Below are 15,011 nucleotides of genomic sequence, written 5' to 3' on the forward strand. Positions count from 1 at the left end.
CCTGTTCTTGCCACCAAAGTGGATAACTGTACATTTATCCACATTAAATTGCATCTGCCATGCATCTGCCCACTCACATAACTTGTCCAGGTCACCCTGTAATCTCCTAACATCCTCATCACATTTCACCCTGCCACCCAGCTTTGTATCATCAGCAAATTTGCTATTGTTATTGCTGATACCATCTTCTATATCATTAACATATATAACTCCCATCAATGTTTGCTCCTCCTTGCTGTTTTTTCCGCTCCACCTTACTAGATTCTGTGGAATCTGAGCGAAGTGGGCTCTGGGGAGATTAATGGCAGAGATCATCTCGCCACATCATTTATGATCTTCGCAAACTTTCATTTCTCCAGATCTCCCGTTATGCTGATGGAGTAGAGAAGGACAATGATCTTCCAACAATGCTCTGTATTCTCCCAGAGAGCTGAGACTGCTCTAACCTGGGTGGGAACATTACAGCAGGCTGGTAAAGTGTTGCTGCTGCTGTACAGGATGATCACATCTGGAGTAGTGTGTACAGGTTTAGCCTCTTCTATGAAGAAAGGATGTTGTTATATTGGAAGCAGTTCAGAGATGGTTCCCTCAACTGATTCCTGCAATGAAGGTGCTAGATTATAACGAAAAGATGATCAGGTTGACCCAGTAGTCAATTACACAGATAGTGGAGGAATCCATTCCATTCTCCAGCCTGTTACACAGGATCAACAGGAGGATATTCAGGCCTTCGACCCTGTTACACCAAAACAGGATGAGACCATTCAGTCCCTGGAGCCTGATATACATTTACAGAAGGAGGCCAATCAACCCCTCGAGCCTATAACAGTAGGCCATGCTGCACCAGTATCCTGTAACATAGGAACTGGAAGAGGTCACACAGTGACAGGAGATTGTTACACTGGGATAACAGGAGGCCATTCAGACCCACCGAGCCTATTGCAAGGAAATTGGATAATGATAAAACTATCTGAAACTTCTTTCATGAGAAATGAAGAGGTAATTTAGGCACGTGTCTGTTGTAGTATGTGAACAAGAGAAGACCAATCACTCCCTCAGTCCCATCTCCGGGATACATGAGGAGACCGTTCAGTATTTCCACCTGTTATGAGAAGACCCATCAGCCCCTCAAAATGTTACACAGCAATAGGAAGATTCCATAATCTCCCCATCCTCTAAAGCATCAACAGGAGGAGGTCATTCTGACCTTGGAGACGGCAATATGGGAACACCAGAAAGACATCAGCTCATCGATTTTGATGATGAGTCTATTCAGTGACACATGGCTCTTACACAGCAATTGGAGCACATCTCTTCAAGTCTTGTGCCCATTAAACAGGAATTCAAAGAAAATGTAAAGGTTTTCGAAAATGAAGAACTTATCATAATGGCATACATTAGGTACTAAAGTGTGACAATAAACTATTATAATTTATGGCAAATTGTTAGAGTCCATTGTTCAGGACATTTGCAAAGTTAAACCACAATCTATCAGAGTCAACGTGGCTTTACGAAGGCTAAACCGTGTCTGAATTGTTTGCTTGAGTTATTTGAAGATGTCACAAAAAAGGTGGGTCATGGGAATCCTGGAGGTGTAACATATCTGGTCTTCCTGAAGGCATCGGATATGTAGCTTCTCCAAAGTGTAAGTGGTAAGATCAGACAACATGAGTTTAGGAGTAATTAATTAGCTTGGATGGAGGAATGGTTAACCAACAAAATGGAGTCAGATGGAATAAATGTGTCATTTTCTTTTGGCAAATGCAGTTTGTGGGGTGCCATTGATTTCAGGACTCATGCCTCAACCATTTGCGATCGATGGTATTACTGCACTCGGTTGATGGGATAGAAAATACAATGTCACATTTTCAGATGACACTAACATTGGTGGGAAATTACTTCAGAATGATGATGCAAGAGATTTAAAACTATATGGATAGGTTTGGTGAATTTGCCAACATCTGGCAAGGAAAATTAAAGTGAATAAATATGGGGCTATTCAAGTTGGCCAGTATAATAGAAAGACAAATTATTATCTAAATGGAGAGAAAGTTCAAAGTGCTTAGGTGCAGAGAGATCTGGGTGTCTGCTTGCATATCACAGAAAACCTGCCTGCAGATACTGCAAGTAATGAGAAATGTAAGCATAATTTCAGTGTTTATTTAAGAAAGGATAGAGTAGAAAGGTAGGGAGTGTTGGTGTAGCTAAGCAAGACATTAGTGAGGCTGCAACTGGAGTACAGTTTGGGTGTCCTGCAGAATGTGGTATTTCCATTGGAGGCAATTCAGAAAAGCTTCATTAGATTGATTCCATATTTGAATTGTTTGTCTTATAAAGAGAAATTGAGCAGTTTAGGCCTACACTCTCCAGTTTATAAGAATGAAAAGAGATCTCATTGAGGTCTGCAAAATGCTAAAAGTAATTGGATGTGCAGAAATGGAGTGGATTTTGTTTTCATGTGGCGCAATCTACAACAAGAGACTAGAGTTTTAGGATGGAGAGATGGCAGGAAAGTGGAACAGAGGCCGTGTTGACATCAGCCTCATCGAGGGGTTGGAGTCCTCACAGATGCTCCTTGTTCTTATTCAACTCTTCGACTGTGTTGGACAGGAATGGGGAAGGACTGGGTATCATACAGGAGCAGGCACTCAGGATAAATCAGTCTCAATCAGTTAGACAGAACGTAACCCGTAGGGTCAAAGAATAACCAGTACTTGGTTCTCAACTATTTACAGTCTATATTAATGATCAGGAGGATGGAACAGATATACAGATGCTGAGTTTGGTGATGTCACTATGGTAAGCAAGAGATTAAAAGATCAAGAGAGGGTGGGGAGTCTGCAAATAGATTCAGAGAGGTAAAGGCAATGGATAATAGTTTGGCAGGTGGAATTTAACATGACATAACATGTCATTTCAGTTATAGGAATAACGGAAAGCAATATGTTACTGAAATGGAAAGGGATTACAGGACTTAATGATACTGTGTACTAGGGGGTTCACTCAGACCCGTTTAGACATGGGGGGTTTTGCTCCATCCCTGATCGTCAACTCCCAGACACTCCAAGTGACCCCATTGCTCTCCGTACACATGGACAACTTTGATGTTGATTGGTGGTGAGGATGGTGTTTTGAAACGTGCATCAAGGGGAGGCCTTTATCCAAGATACATTCATTTCTTTCTACGTGGAGACCCAATGACGATGGGAATGGCTGACTGCTTCTGAATGAGGAGGCCGTGACTGCTGCCAGGACAGTGGGTATTCACCAACATGATGTACTGTGTATGGATATACTGTAGCATTAATAGAGAGAGAGCTCCTTCAGTTCCTCTACCTCTCCCCATTGGCATGGGTTCTCTGCAGATGCCATGTACACTATCGGGAATCCCACTATACCACTGGATACACCCAGCAGCTCCCTGCTACGGGAGAAACAATGTATTTACCTCATCCACCATATATATCCTCCATCACCGAATGGTGACATTGATGTTGAGATATTGGGAAATGATGGATATGTCACCTAGTTCTGCCTGGAAAGTTATGGATTATAGAAACTGAATGAAACTGTGACCCTAACAGCCACTTGCAGCACCAGCCTCCCCCTGGTGTGATGCGACAGGACGTGTTGAAGGAGATGACACCGCTTTGTGCCCAGCTCCTTGTTCAGTCAGGGTCCCCTCACTATCTGCTCCTGGGTTAAGTGTAGCTTGGGAAGTTGATCCTGGAATACTTGGGGTGGATACAGCAGATCCCTTTCCCCACACACACTCACTCCGTGGTTTCAGAGCTTCCCCTCTCTGCAGCCTCTGCTTCATGTGTTGTTCATATTGCAGGCTCAGATGCTGTAAATACAGTCCCCATGCTCCATCCACAGTTGAGTCACGAAATCCTCAGGTCTCCCTGAATGTCTGAGGCAGCTTACAGCACAACTTCCAGCAAACCATCCCCAGCCACTCCACTAAATTTTTAATAACAGGGGTCAGTCAGAAACCCCTTGGTTACAAGTGTTGTGGACAAGACCAGATACCCGCAAAATATTTTAAGAAGGCCGCTTAGACTCAAATCTTTCCTTGTTTTGAATAGATGGGAAGCGTGCTTTCTAGATATATTGTGACTGGTCAACCTACTCGACATGAAGCAAAATATAATCTATTCAAATACTTTAGTTAAAATACAATTAAAGAAAAGAAAAATGAGGGATGGCTTATATGTTGGAACACTTACACAAACAATAGATACCATACCATCTTGTTTTACACCGCTTGGCACAAAGATATATTCAAATGTATTCAGATGCTTACAGCAATTTTCCAATCCAGGAGGAAACAACATCAACAGAGATCTCAGAGAGAAAAGCAGCTGGGGATCATGTATTGAAACTTCCAACCCTTTTGGGATCCCCAGCAGCTTCTTAATGCTGCAGCTAAAAACAAAACGAGAAAACCTGGTCTGGGAGAGCTGGCCACTGCCCTTCCATTGTTACCACCGTTTTAATGAAACCTAAAGGCTTTCTCAGTTAGTTACTTAAACTGTTTTCAGACAGCAGTTCCGCACCTCTGTCTTTAAAACCTCTCTTCAAAAAAATAACCCAAGAGAAAATCACCTTTTTACAGTGATAGTATACTCACAACTCCACCATCAATAAAATGATCCATCAATATACAGAAATGGATTCATTTTAGACCTCCTAACCTTCCTCTATTAGCAGACTGAAATGCATATATATTACGTAGACTCTGAGCATACAAATGTTCACAACTAGATTCGGTTTCATTCATTTTACTCCTGCCACAGAATGCCTTTGTCTTTTTTCATCCAAGTCTCTACAACGTGTCAAAACTTAGGTTTTCTTGCCCTGTCACCTGTATAATTTCACATTGAATGGCAGCAATAATAAACTCAATCGAAACAGCCTGGTATTATTCTCTCCAAACCTCTCCGAAAACTTTAAGGGGTCACGATCAGTGATAAGAAAAAATGTCCCAGGTATGTTGTTCACAATTTAAAAGCTGAAATGTTGTAACGCCAACGTCAAGCTCAAGGCCTCCTTCCCCATTGTGGAATAAACCTGTTGATGTTTCCACTGGTCACTTCAACCACACGTTACATAATGGAGCAATTCGCATCTCTCCAATAGTCCCTCTGAATGACATAGCTCCTCATATTTCAGCATTAAAGAATTACATGCTGCTATGCCTCTCAATGCTGTAACCTCTTTACCGGCTTCTCCTGGCCTATGCCAATAAACCCTACTCTCACAGGGATATGTTTTAAGAAGATCTTGCACATTCTTCTCAATCCCTCACAGAAACCAAACTTTGGTTTCAGAACTAAATCATCATCAGCTGCCATTTCAGCTTCTAACCTTGGCATTGTAACTCTCTACTCTTCCACACGAGTTCTCGCGGCTGCAGGAAGTGAATTGTTGAGCTTCTCCAAAATAAGAATCTCTCTAAGAGTGTCATTGGTTTGCTCAGTTTTTAATACCCTTACCCACCTTTCAAAATTATTATTTTTGATTCTTTCAAAGTCAATGTGCGTTTAACCAGCGACGCTATTTTAGATTCCTGAAACGCTATCTGTTGGCTTCTGGCATGAGCTCACATGCACTTCCGATGGCTTTCTACATCTCCTCATACTCCTCAGATACCTCCTCCGATAGGATGCAAATACCAGCAGCTTTGTTTGGATCAACTAAATCCATATGGTCACTGGGCACTGCATTTGTTTAGCCACTTTCTCAAATGAAATTAAAAAGGCTTCCCCGTCCTTCTCATCAAATTTAGATAATGCCTGGATGTATCTAAACAGATCCCCATCAGACCTTTGGCTACTATAGGGTTGCTCATCCTCACTCACCTCCTCATCCAGCCTACAGTCTACCTTCATCACCGACTTCCATGTCCACTTCCCTCTCTAATTGCTAACTTTTGAAGTTGAAACTCTCTGCTTTTCTTCTCTTTTTCTCTTTCTCTTCTTCATGTCCTTTTCTTTTATTTCTACTTTTCATCATAATTCAAAATGTTTCAATTCTTTCTCATGTTCAAGGTGCCTCATTTGAAATTGAATTCGAGCCATTTCTAAAGAGTCTGATGACAGATCCTCCAAATGTAATTGCTGAGCTATAGCTGTAATTATCTCTCACTTTCTCACAGACAAACACAACCCCAACTCCAGCTTGTCTCCCAATTCCTACAGCTTTGTCTTCATTAACTTTTGTAAAACTTTAATTCATCCACACACAGAAAATTCTTAGTGACTGAAAGAATCTTTATACACAAAGGACTGTTAAACCAACCAAATTCAACATCTGGAACAAAAGACACTGACAGCTATCATACACGACCTTTGAACCCAATAGCCTCCAGTGTCTGCATGAGCTTATTCTGGATGCTCTGGTTTCCCCCCACAATCCAAAGATGAGCGTGGCAGGTAAATTGGCCATGCTTAGTTGTTCATAGTTTTCAACAGCCTGTCACACACCATTTCACTGTTTCTCAGCTACACAATTACAGCACTCGATACACTAGGGAGCTAAAACCCAAGGCCATGGAAAGATACAGAGGGACAGAGAGATTCACATTAAAGACAGAAACAGATAGTTAATTAACTGAGAGGAGGTTGTGGAAATATGGGGAAAATTATTGGGCAGTGGGACTAACTGGAGAAGTGAGATCTTCGAAAGCAAAATTACAAGAATGAGAACATTGAATAAAGACATTGTCAGATCAGCAGAAATAGTTTGTTACATCAAATTCTGAACTTGCTTCACAGAACACCACAAACAACATAAACTGGGACAAGATGACAGCCCAGCATGGAGAGCTGTGCAGACCGTGCTAGTGTGTTGCTCAGTAAACTGCACTATTTGCCCAGCATGGAGAGTATTGCAAACTTTACGATCATATGCTAACTATACTCGCAACAGATTACTGCCTACAATGGGAAGGTTTGCTGTGAGTATGTGTTCATCAGAAACTGAGGGACAGTGCGTGTGTGTGTGTGTGCGATTGGCGTGGTTGAATGTGAAACTCAGTGTTTGAGAAGGAACGCACATGGAAGAAATTATTTTTAATACGAACAACTGGCAGGCTTTTTGTTAATCAACAGAGAGAGAACGAGAGAAGTTTCATGGACAGATGAGATAAAGTGTTTGAGAATGTTAAAATAAAGACATTGCCAGACACAATAGCAATATACATCGGTGTGCACATGAATGACAGATGGATGGGAGTTTGGCGTGAGTTAGAATTAGATTTCCTTTGGCAGGTTTGCAGCCGGGAGTGTCAGCAGCAGATTATTAACTTCATTAAGACGGTATTTCACAGCTCAAGGTTCAAACAGCAGATGGAATACACCAGTGAGATATATTGTGGGGTGGTGAATTTTTCAAGTTAGAAATGGTCAGTGCATGGTGTCAGGAATCAGCTCATGGTCTAAGGGATCTCCCACAGTTGTGACTTGTCTGCTTCTGCAGCAGATATTAGCCAGGGATGGGATGGAAGTGGAGTTTGTAACCAGAACAGTGGAGAGTGACCTCCATGCTGTTCATATTTAAATATCAAAGGCGATGATACGATAAATTGTAGTTCTCCACTGAAACTGAGTAGGTCAACATAGAGACCCATGAGTAACACTGCCAGAGCAGAGAGGGAGACAGTAATTGAACACCTTCCTTGATGCAGTTAGTAGTGGTCTGGAGAGTGAATATCTGGATTGAGAGTTTCAACAGGAAAATAATAGTGACAAGAAGTGTAGACTATATGAAGGAACAGTAATACAGTCATAACCGGTTTATAGAAAAAAAATCTGGACAGTGACACTTACCAGGAACACCAACGATAGCCAGGAAAGGATAATAAAAATATTGAATAATGAGAAGAGTGTAATAGATCCGTGATGATAATGACCACCAATAAAATGCAGAAAGATACCAAACATAATCGGATAAACTCCTATCTATTTTTGGAAGGTGCCAGTCTAATGTTCCCAGATTCGGATACATTTTTGGAACATTCCAATCTAATGTTCTCAGATTCTGATCTCTCCGCCCCCTCTCTCTAAATCTGCCGATCCCTGTCAGTGCTGTCGGTGATGCTCCCGGTCATGTTATGGGATAACACATTGAACGGCGCCCATTTATCATTAAAGATGGAAACCCTCCACTGGGATAATTAGAATCCATGGAGATTGGCAGTAATCACAGCCACAGAACAAACACTGAGAAACTGAGCAAAGGCTACAACAACGGATGAATGGGCACCGCACAACAATCAACAGACAGGAGTGTTCCCTTCCAGTTGGGGAATACTTCAGTGGTCCAGGACATTCAACCTCCGACCTTCTGGTGACCATCATTCAAGGCGGACTTCAGGACAGGCAGCAGCGAACAGTGGCCGAGCAGAGGCTGATTGCTATTTTCAGTACTCATAGGGAGAGCCTCAGCCGGGATAGTGGGTTCACGTCACATTACAGGTGACCACCATTGCACTGTATACACACACACACACACACACACACACACACATACACACACACACACACACACACACACACATACACTCCTATACACACACATGCATACGGACACACATGTACACAGACACGCACACAGACACTCACACATACGCTTACAGACACTCAGACAGGCATCCGATCAGAGATTTAGACCACTCTGCACTCATGCACACACATATATACTCTCTCTCACTGATACTCAACACCCCCACCCCAGCCACGCACACACACTCCCACACTCACACATGCACCCCTCACAGACTTAAGAAACTCTACATCATTCACACACATATACACTCCCTCTCACACTCACAACCCCCAACCAAGACAAACACGCACACACAAACAGACAAAGACCCACATGCACACATATATTTTGTGGGGTGAATTTGTACTTGCAGAGCTACATTGTACTTTGCTCGAAAACTGCATGAATTCATGTAAACCTCTGAGCTCAAAAACTGCATGAATTCATGTAAAACTCTGTTATCTCACTTTTCAGATTAGAATCAATCTAAACATCATGGTATAGACATAGAACACAGGGGGCTAACACCTTCAACATATTGTCTAGCTATCACTCAATGTTACAGCTAACCTGAGAATGCAACTTTAAAAGAAAAAGGTTTTGTAATTTACACATGAAAGAAATGAAACTATCATGATATTCGAACAGATGAAAGACTCAAAAGACAATCAAGGTATTTTTCACTGTATAATTTCAGTTACATCACACTGTAAATTTTTGCTATAAATTCTGTGCCTTAGAAGTGTGGCCTCCACTATCACCTGATGAAGGAGGGGTGCTCCAAGAGCTAATGTGCTTCCAATTAAAACTATTGGACTATAACCTGGTGCTGTGTGATTTTTAACTTTGTACACCTCAGTCCAACACCGGCATCTCCAAATCATGACTAAACAAACAGGCTCAGTTAACCAGTTCCACACATCACTTTTCATATCACAATAAAAGGGAATATTTACTGGGTTTGGATGGAATGGATGAGGGTTGCTGAGGGGTGGACCATAAATCTTTAAACCTTTTAAATCATTTTAAAACTTGTATATGAGAGTATTAACAAGACACTACAGGGGTCTATATATGTTCCGCTCTGTTTATGAAAGGAGGCAATTATAAAATAACAGATTGGCTGCATAAAAAACCTCGGGTGGGTAAGTTTTTAGATCCCTGAACTCAAAGTACAGTACTTATTGACCAGTGTGAGGCTACTACTGGTTTTAAGTGCCCTGTTATCAAATCCTTTCATAACCTTGAGACAGAGCATTGAGACTGCTGCTCAGTGACAGGCCGAAGCAATTCTGTCCCAATGGGCCTCTTACAGAGGGATAAGAGAAGACCATTCAGCCCATATTAGCCTGTTGCTACTTGAAAAGGTGGAAATCTGGAATATTGGCACATTTTGCCAACACAATCATTCTAAACAAAGAGCTGTGTCGCTGCAGCTGTATGAAGTGTTACTGAGAGGGCATCTGGAGTACATTGTGTTGTTTGTGATTCTGTAACTGAGAAGGGATGGACCTCCATCAGATACAGTTTACCAGCTGTTCGTAATCCATGGGTTGCTGTGTCATTTAATGTCTTGGGTCTGTTACACCGGGACATGAGGAGGCCATTCAGCCTCTCGAGCCTGTTCCAGAGGGTCTGGAAGTATTTATTTAACTTTCAAGTCTGTTCCACATAAATATTAGTTTAAAGTTAGTTTTGGAATAGGAAAGACCTAATGTAAATATTAAAGTTCTAACTTTGAACAAGGCCAATTTTGAAAGTGTTATGGAGACCTGTGAAAGGCTGATTGCAATAACCTATTCACAGGTAAAGGGATGGTTGTAAAATGCAAGGCCATTAAACTGGGTTTCGGAGAGTCCAGAGCCAACGTGTTCCCATTGGTGAGATGGGCAAAGCTGGTGGGTGCAGGTAGTGCTGGATGGCTAGATATATTGATGCTCTGGTCAAGGTAAGGAAGGAGGCATATGTCGGGTAAACACAGCTGAGATCAAGTGAATCCCGAGAGGTGTATAAGGGCAGCAAGTGTATAGTCAATCAGGAAATCGGGTCAGAAAAATAAGGACAAGGGATGGCTTTAGAAATAGGGTTAATGAGGCATTGAAGAAATTCTACACATCCTTTTATGGCAAAAGATTAACTCGGGAGAGAATATGGCCCCTTATAGATCAGTAAGGCTACCTATGTATGGAACCACATATACATAGGTTGGAGGGATATGAAACAAGTATTTCTCTTCAGTATTTAATGTGGAGGAGGTTACAAGAGCGAAAAAATGAAGAAATATATGGTGATACCTTGAAAAGGGTCTATATTACAAGGAGGTGTTGGATATTTTAAAACACATAAAGGTGAACAAATCCCTGGAACCTGAGCAGTTCTAACCCAGATACTTTTGGGAAGCTATGAAAGAGATTGCTCAGCTATTTGCTGATACATTTGTAACATTGATTTCCACAGGTGAGGTGCCAAAAGACTGAAGGGCTGCTAACGTAGTGTCATTATTTAAGAAAGTGAGGAAAAAAACAGGTAACTATAGATCGATGAGCCTGACGTTAATGGTGACTAAATTGTTGGAGGAGATTTCGAGGAAAAGGATCGATATGCATTTGGACAGACAAGGACTGAAGAGGGCTTTGTACTTTGGAGATCACATCTCACTGACTCGGTGGAATTTTTTGAGGAAGTGATGAAGACGATTGATAAGGACAGGGCAGTGGATATTGTCTTTTTGGAATTCAGTCAGAAAACCAAAATGTTCTACATGGTAGACTGGTTAGCAAGGTCAGACTGCCTAGGATCCAGGGAGAGCTCGCCATTTAGATCCAAAATTTTCTGGAATATCGGAGACAGGGCGTGACAGTGGGCCTTTGTTCATTAAACTTGGAGACCTGTTACCAGTGGTGTGCCGCAAAGATCAATAGTGGGTCCACTGCCTTTTGTCACTAATACAAACCATTTGCATTTGAGTATATGATGTATGATCAGTAAGTTTGTAGATAATACCAAATTTGTTGTTGTAGTCGACAGTGAAGAATGAGCTGTCAGATTATAATGGGACCTTGTTGAGGTGAACCGAGGAGTGGCAGATGGAGTTTATTTTAGTTAAATGTGAGGTGTTGCATTATGGCAAGAGAAATCAGGGCAAGACATGTAGGTAGGGTCCTGTCGAAATCTGCCAATCAGGGAGAACTCCATCGAAATTATCGAATCCCTACAGTGAGGAAACAGCCTATTTGGCCCATCGAGGCCACACCGAACCTCTAAACAGTATCCCACTGGACAAACCCCTACCCTAAACATCTGATCCTGCATTTCCCATGGCTAATCCACCTCGCCTAAACATTCCTGAGTACTTTAGCATGGCCAATGTACCATTATCTGTATATCTTTATACTTACAGAGGAAAACATAACATTCGGAGGAAACTCACGCAGACACGGGGAGATTGTGCAAACTCCATACAGGCAGTCATCCAAGGATGGAGTTAAACCCAGATCGCTACGGTCTGAAGCAGCAATGCTAGCCACTGAGCTACTGTGTCACCTTGTGGTGCAGGTTCTCCGTTCCTTGAAAGTGCCGTCACAGGTAGACTGTGCAGTGAAAAAGGCACTTGGTGGTCTTGGTGCTTTGAGTCTAAGCGTTTGCAAGACATGTTACATCTGTACAGGACATTGGTTTGGCCACTTTTGTAATATTGCCTTTAATGCTGGTCACCCTGCTGTCGGAAAGATGTTGTCAAACTTGAAAGGGTGGAGAAGAGATTTAAAAGAATGTTGCAGGGGTTGGAGGGTTAGAGTTACAAGGAGAGTTTGAATAGGCTGGGACTATTTTCAAGTTTTGAGGCTGAGATGGGACCTTAAATACGATTATAAAATCGTGAGGAGCATAGATAAGGTAAACAGTCTTTGTCTTTTCCCCAGGATAGGCGAGTTGAAAATTAGAAAACAAAGGTTTAAGGTGAGAGGGGAAAGATTTAAAAAGGGACATGAGGGACAACACTTTCACACAGAGACTGCTGTATGTATGGATGGATCAGCCAAAAGTGGTGGTGGAGACAGGTACAGTTACACCATTTAAAAAGGCATTTGGATGCATACATGCATGGGAAGTGTTTAGAGGGAGATGGGCCAAGTGCTGGCAAGGGGGACGAGATTTATTTAGTATATTTGGTCGGTATGGACGATCAGATGGAAAGGTCTTTTCCGTGCTGTACATCTCTGAGACTGTATTGTCTCTTGAGTGTGTAACGCCGGGACAGGAGGAGGCAATTCAGCTTCTGAATTCTGTCTGTCAGCTTGTTTGCTCAATTGCTGAGAGTAAAATACAAAAATACATCATTCAGATTTTGATGGTGTTTTACAGAAACAGGAGAAAGGCTGTTCGTCAAGAGAAGCTGTAAGGAATGTGAAGAGGTCATTCAGGCCCTCAACTCCATACCACAGGAGCACCACGTGAGCACCGAGCGATTGCAGCCTGTTACTCAGTAGCAGGAGGGAGACATCTACTATCACAAGCCTTGGATCAGGAGGCAGTCACTCAGCTGCCCAAGATTGGGACACAGGAACAGAACGCAGTCATTCAACTGCTTGAGACTGGGGCACAGGGACAGGAGGGAGTCACTGAGAGCTCGAAGCTGGGGCACAGGGAACTCTGGAGACTAGTGAGGCCCGAGGATCCTGTTATGCAAGAACAGCAGGAGGTGACTCAGTCCCCACCAGTATGGGACACTGGGAGAGAAGGGGAGTTTTCTTGGAACACACAGAAATATATGAATAAATTGCATTAGTGGTCCATTCAATCCTGCCCCACCATTCACGAAGACCACGTCTGATCTGATTATGATTCCCTCATTCCATTTTACGGAGACGCCCCTCTCTGCAGCCTCTGCTCCATTTGTTGGTCATGTTGCAGACCCAGATGCTGCAACAACATTCACCATGACTTATCCAGAGGGATCGGTCTAACAGGATGAGTCAGGATTTGAAAGGTCCAATCACAAGAATGAAAACACAAAATAAAGGTATTGCCAGATGTTTACTTCTCTCACATTTGCAATCCAACTCACAAAACCACCCCATCTATTAAATATTCAGGATGGATCACTGTGTAGGTCCGGCTAGTGTATAGCTGAATGCAACCCAGCAATACCCAGAATGGAACTCTGTGCAGCCCACACCAATGCTTGATCCATAATCCTGGACTAAATATCCAGCGTGGGGAGTTGTGCAGACCGCACTGGTTCATTCATATATAAGCCCAGGCTATTGCATTTTTCGGTAACACTGTGTTAGATCACTGCCCAGTGTGGGGAAACTTGCAGCCAATTTTGGAACTGACAGGATGTGCAGTTCCATATCTCCATTGTACCTTGATAAGGGGTGCTGCGAATGTGAAAATCACTGCGAGGAAGAGATGTAAATGGAAACAATTTAAATACCAATAATTCTGATAAAGACGCATATCACTCTAGTATTTAATGATGAAATAACTGAGATAATATCCTATGAGGTTTTGTGAACTGGGCAAAGAGGTAAGAGTGGGATGGTGATGTTATAGCGGTTGAACTATAAGCCTCTACATCATCAATGGGAATTAGAGGAACAAATATGCCGGGAGACTGGCTGGACTTGCAGGAGCAATAGAATTGTCATAATAGGTGATTTTAATTTTCCTAACGTAGACTGGGACTTCCAGAGAGTTAAGAACTTAGATAGAACGTAATTTGTTAAGTGTGTTCAGGACAGTTTCCACAAGCAATATACAGAGGGTCCTACTGGGGAACGGACAAACTCAACCTACTGTTGGGAAGTAGGGGTAGGATAGGTGACGGAGGTAAAGTGGGGGAGAATTTTGCGAAAAGTGACTAGAGCTGTATTTATGTTAAAATAGTTATGGTAGGGACAATATTGATCCACGGATTCAAGTTCTAAGTTGGGGAAAGGCGTATTTTGTTGAAATTAGACCGGGGATTGCAGGGGATGATTGGAGTAGTTTGTTTGCAGGTAAAAGGATCTCGGGCAACAGGGCGGGCTTCAAAAGTGAGATAGTTCGAGGTCAAGGTCTACATGTTCCTGTGAGGGTGAAGGGAAAGTGCGGCTGGAACAGAGAACCCTAGATGACAAGTGATATTGATGCTCTGACCAGAAAAAAGGAGGCGTGGCTCAGGTACAGGCAGCTGGGACCAAGGGAATCCCTGCAGGTATACAGGGGATACAAGTGTTTACTGAAGGAGGAAATCAGCAAGGTGAAAAGGGAGTATGAGATAGCCTTGGCTGAGCAGATTGGTGTGAATCCAAATTCAGTATAGTAAAGAAAAAGAACAACCAGAGAGAGAATAGGACGTCTTACAATCCAAAATGGGCATACATGTGTAAAACCTCAAGAGATGGTTGAGTTCCCCAATTCCCCCTCTGTGTTTATCATGAAGAAAGACATGAAGACCTGTGACCTTTGAGACGTTA

At 42.4% G+C, this 15,011-nt stretch overlaps 1 long non-coding RNA gene across 1 annotated transcript in view; it reads left to right on the forward strand.

Moving 5' to 3' along the window:
• The window catches only part of LOC132815005 (uncharacterized), a 37,840-nt gene extending 23,971 nt beyond the window's left edge, over positions 1-13,869 (forward strand). The window contains exon 3 of the long non-coding RNA XR_009644613.1: positions 12,913-13,869. This is a non-coding gene — a long non-coding RNA (uncharacterized LOC132815005). The remainder of the gene's footprint in view (positions 1-12,912) is intronic.
• Positions 13,870-15,011: the final 1,142 nt, after the last annotated feature.

Source organism: Hemiscyllium ocellatum, unplaced genomic scaffold, assembly GCF_020745735.1.
Source record: "Hemiscyllium ocellatum isolate sHemOce1 unplaced genomic scaffold, sHemOce1.pat.X.cur. scaffold_997_pat_ctg1, whole genome shotgun sequence".
Classification (NCBI taxonomy): Eukaryota; Metazoa; Chordata; class Chondrichthyes; order Orectolobiformes; family Hemiscylliidae; genus Hemiscyllium; species Hemiscyllium ocellatum.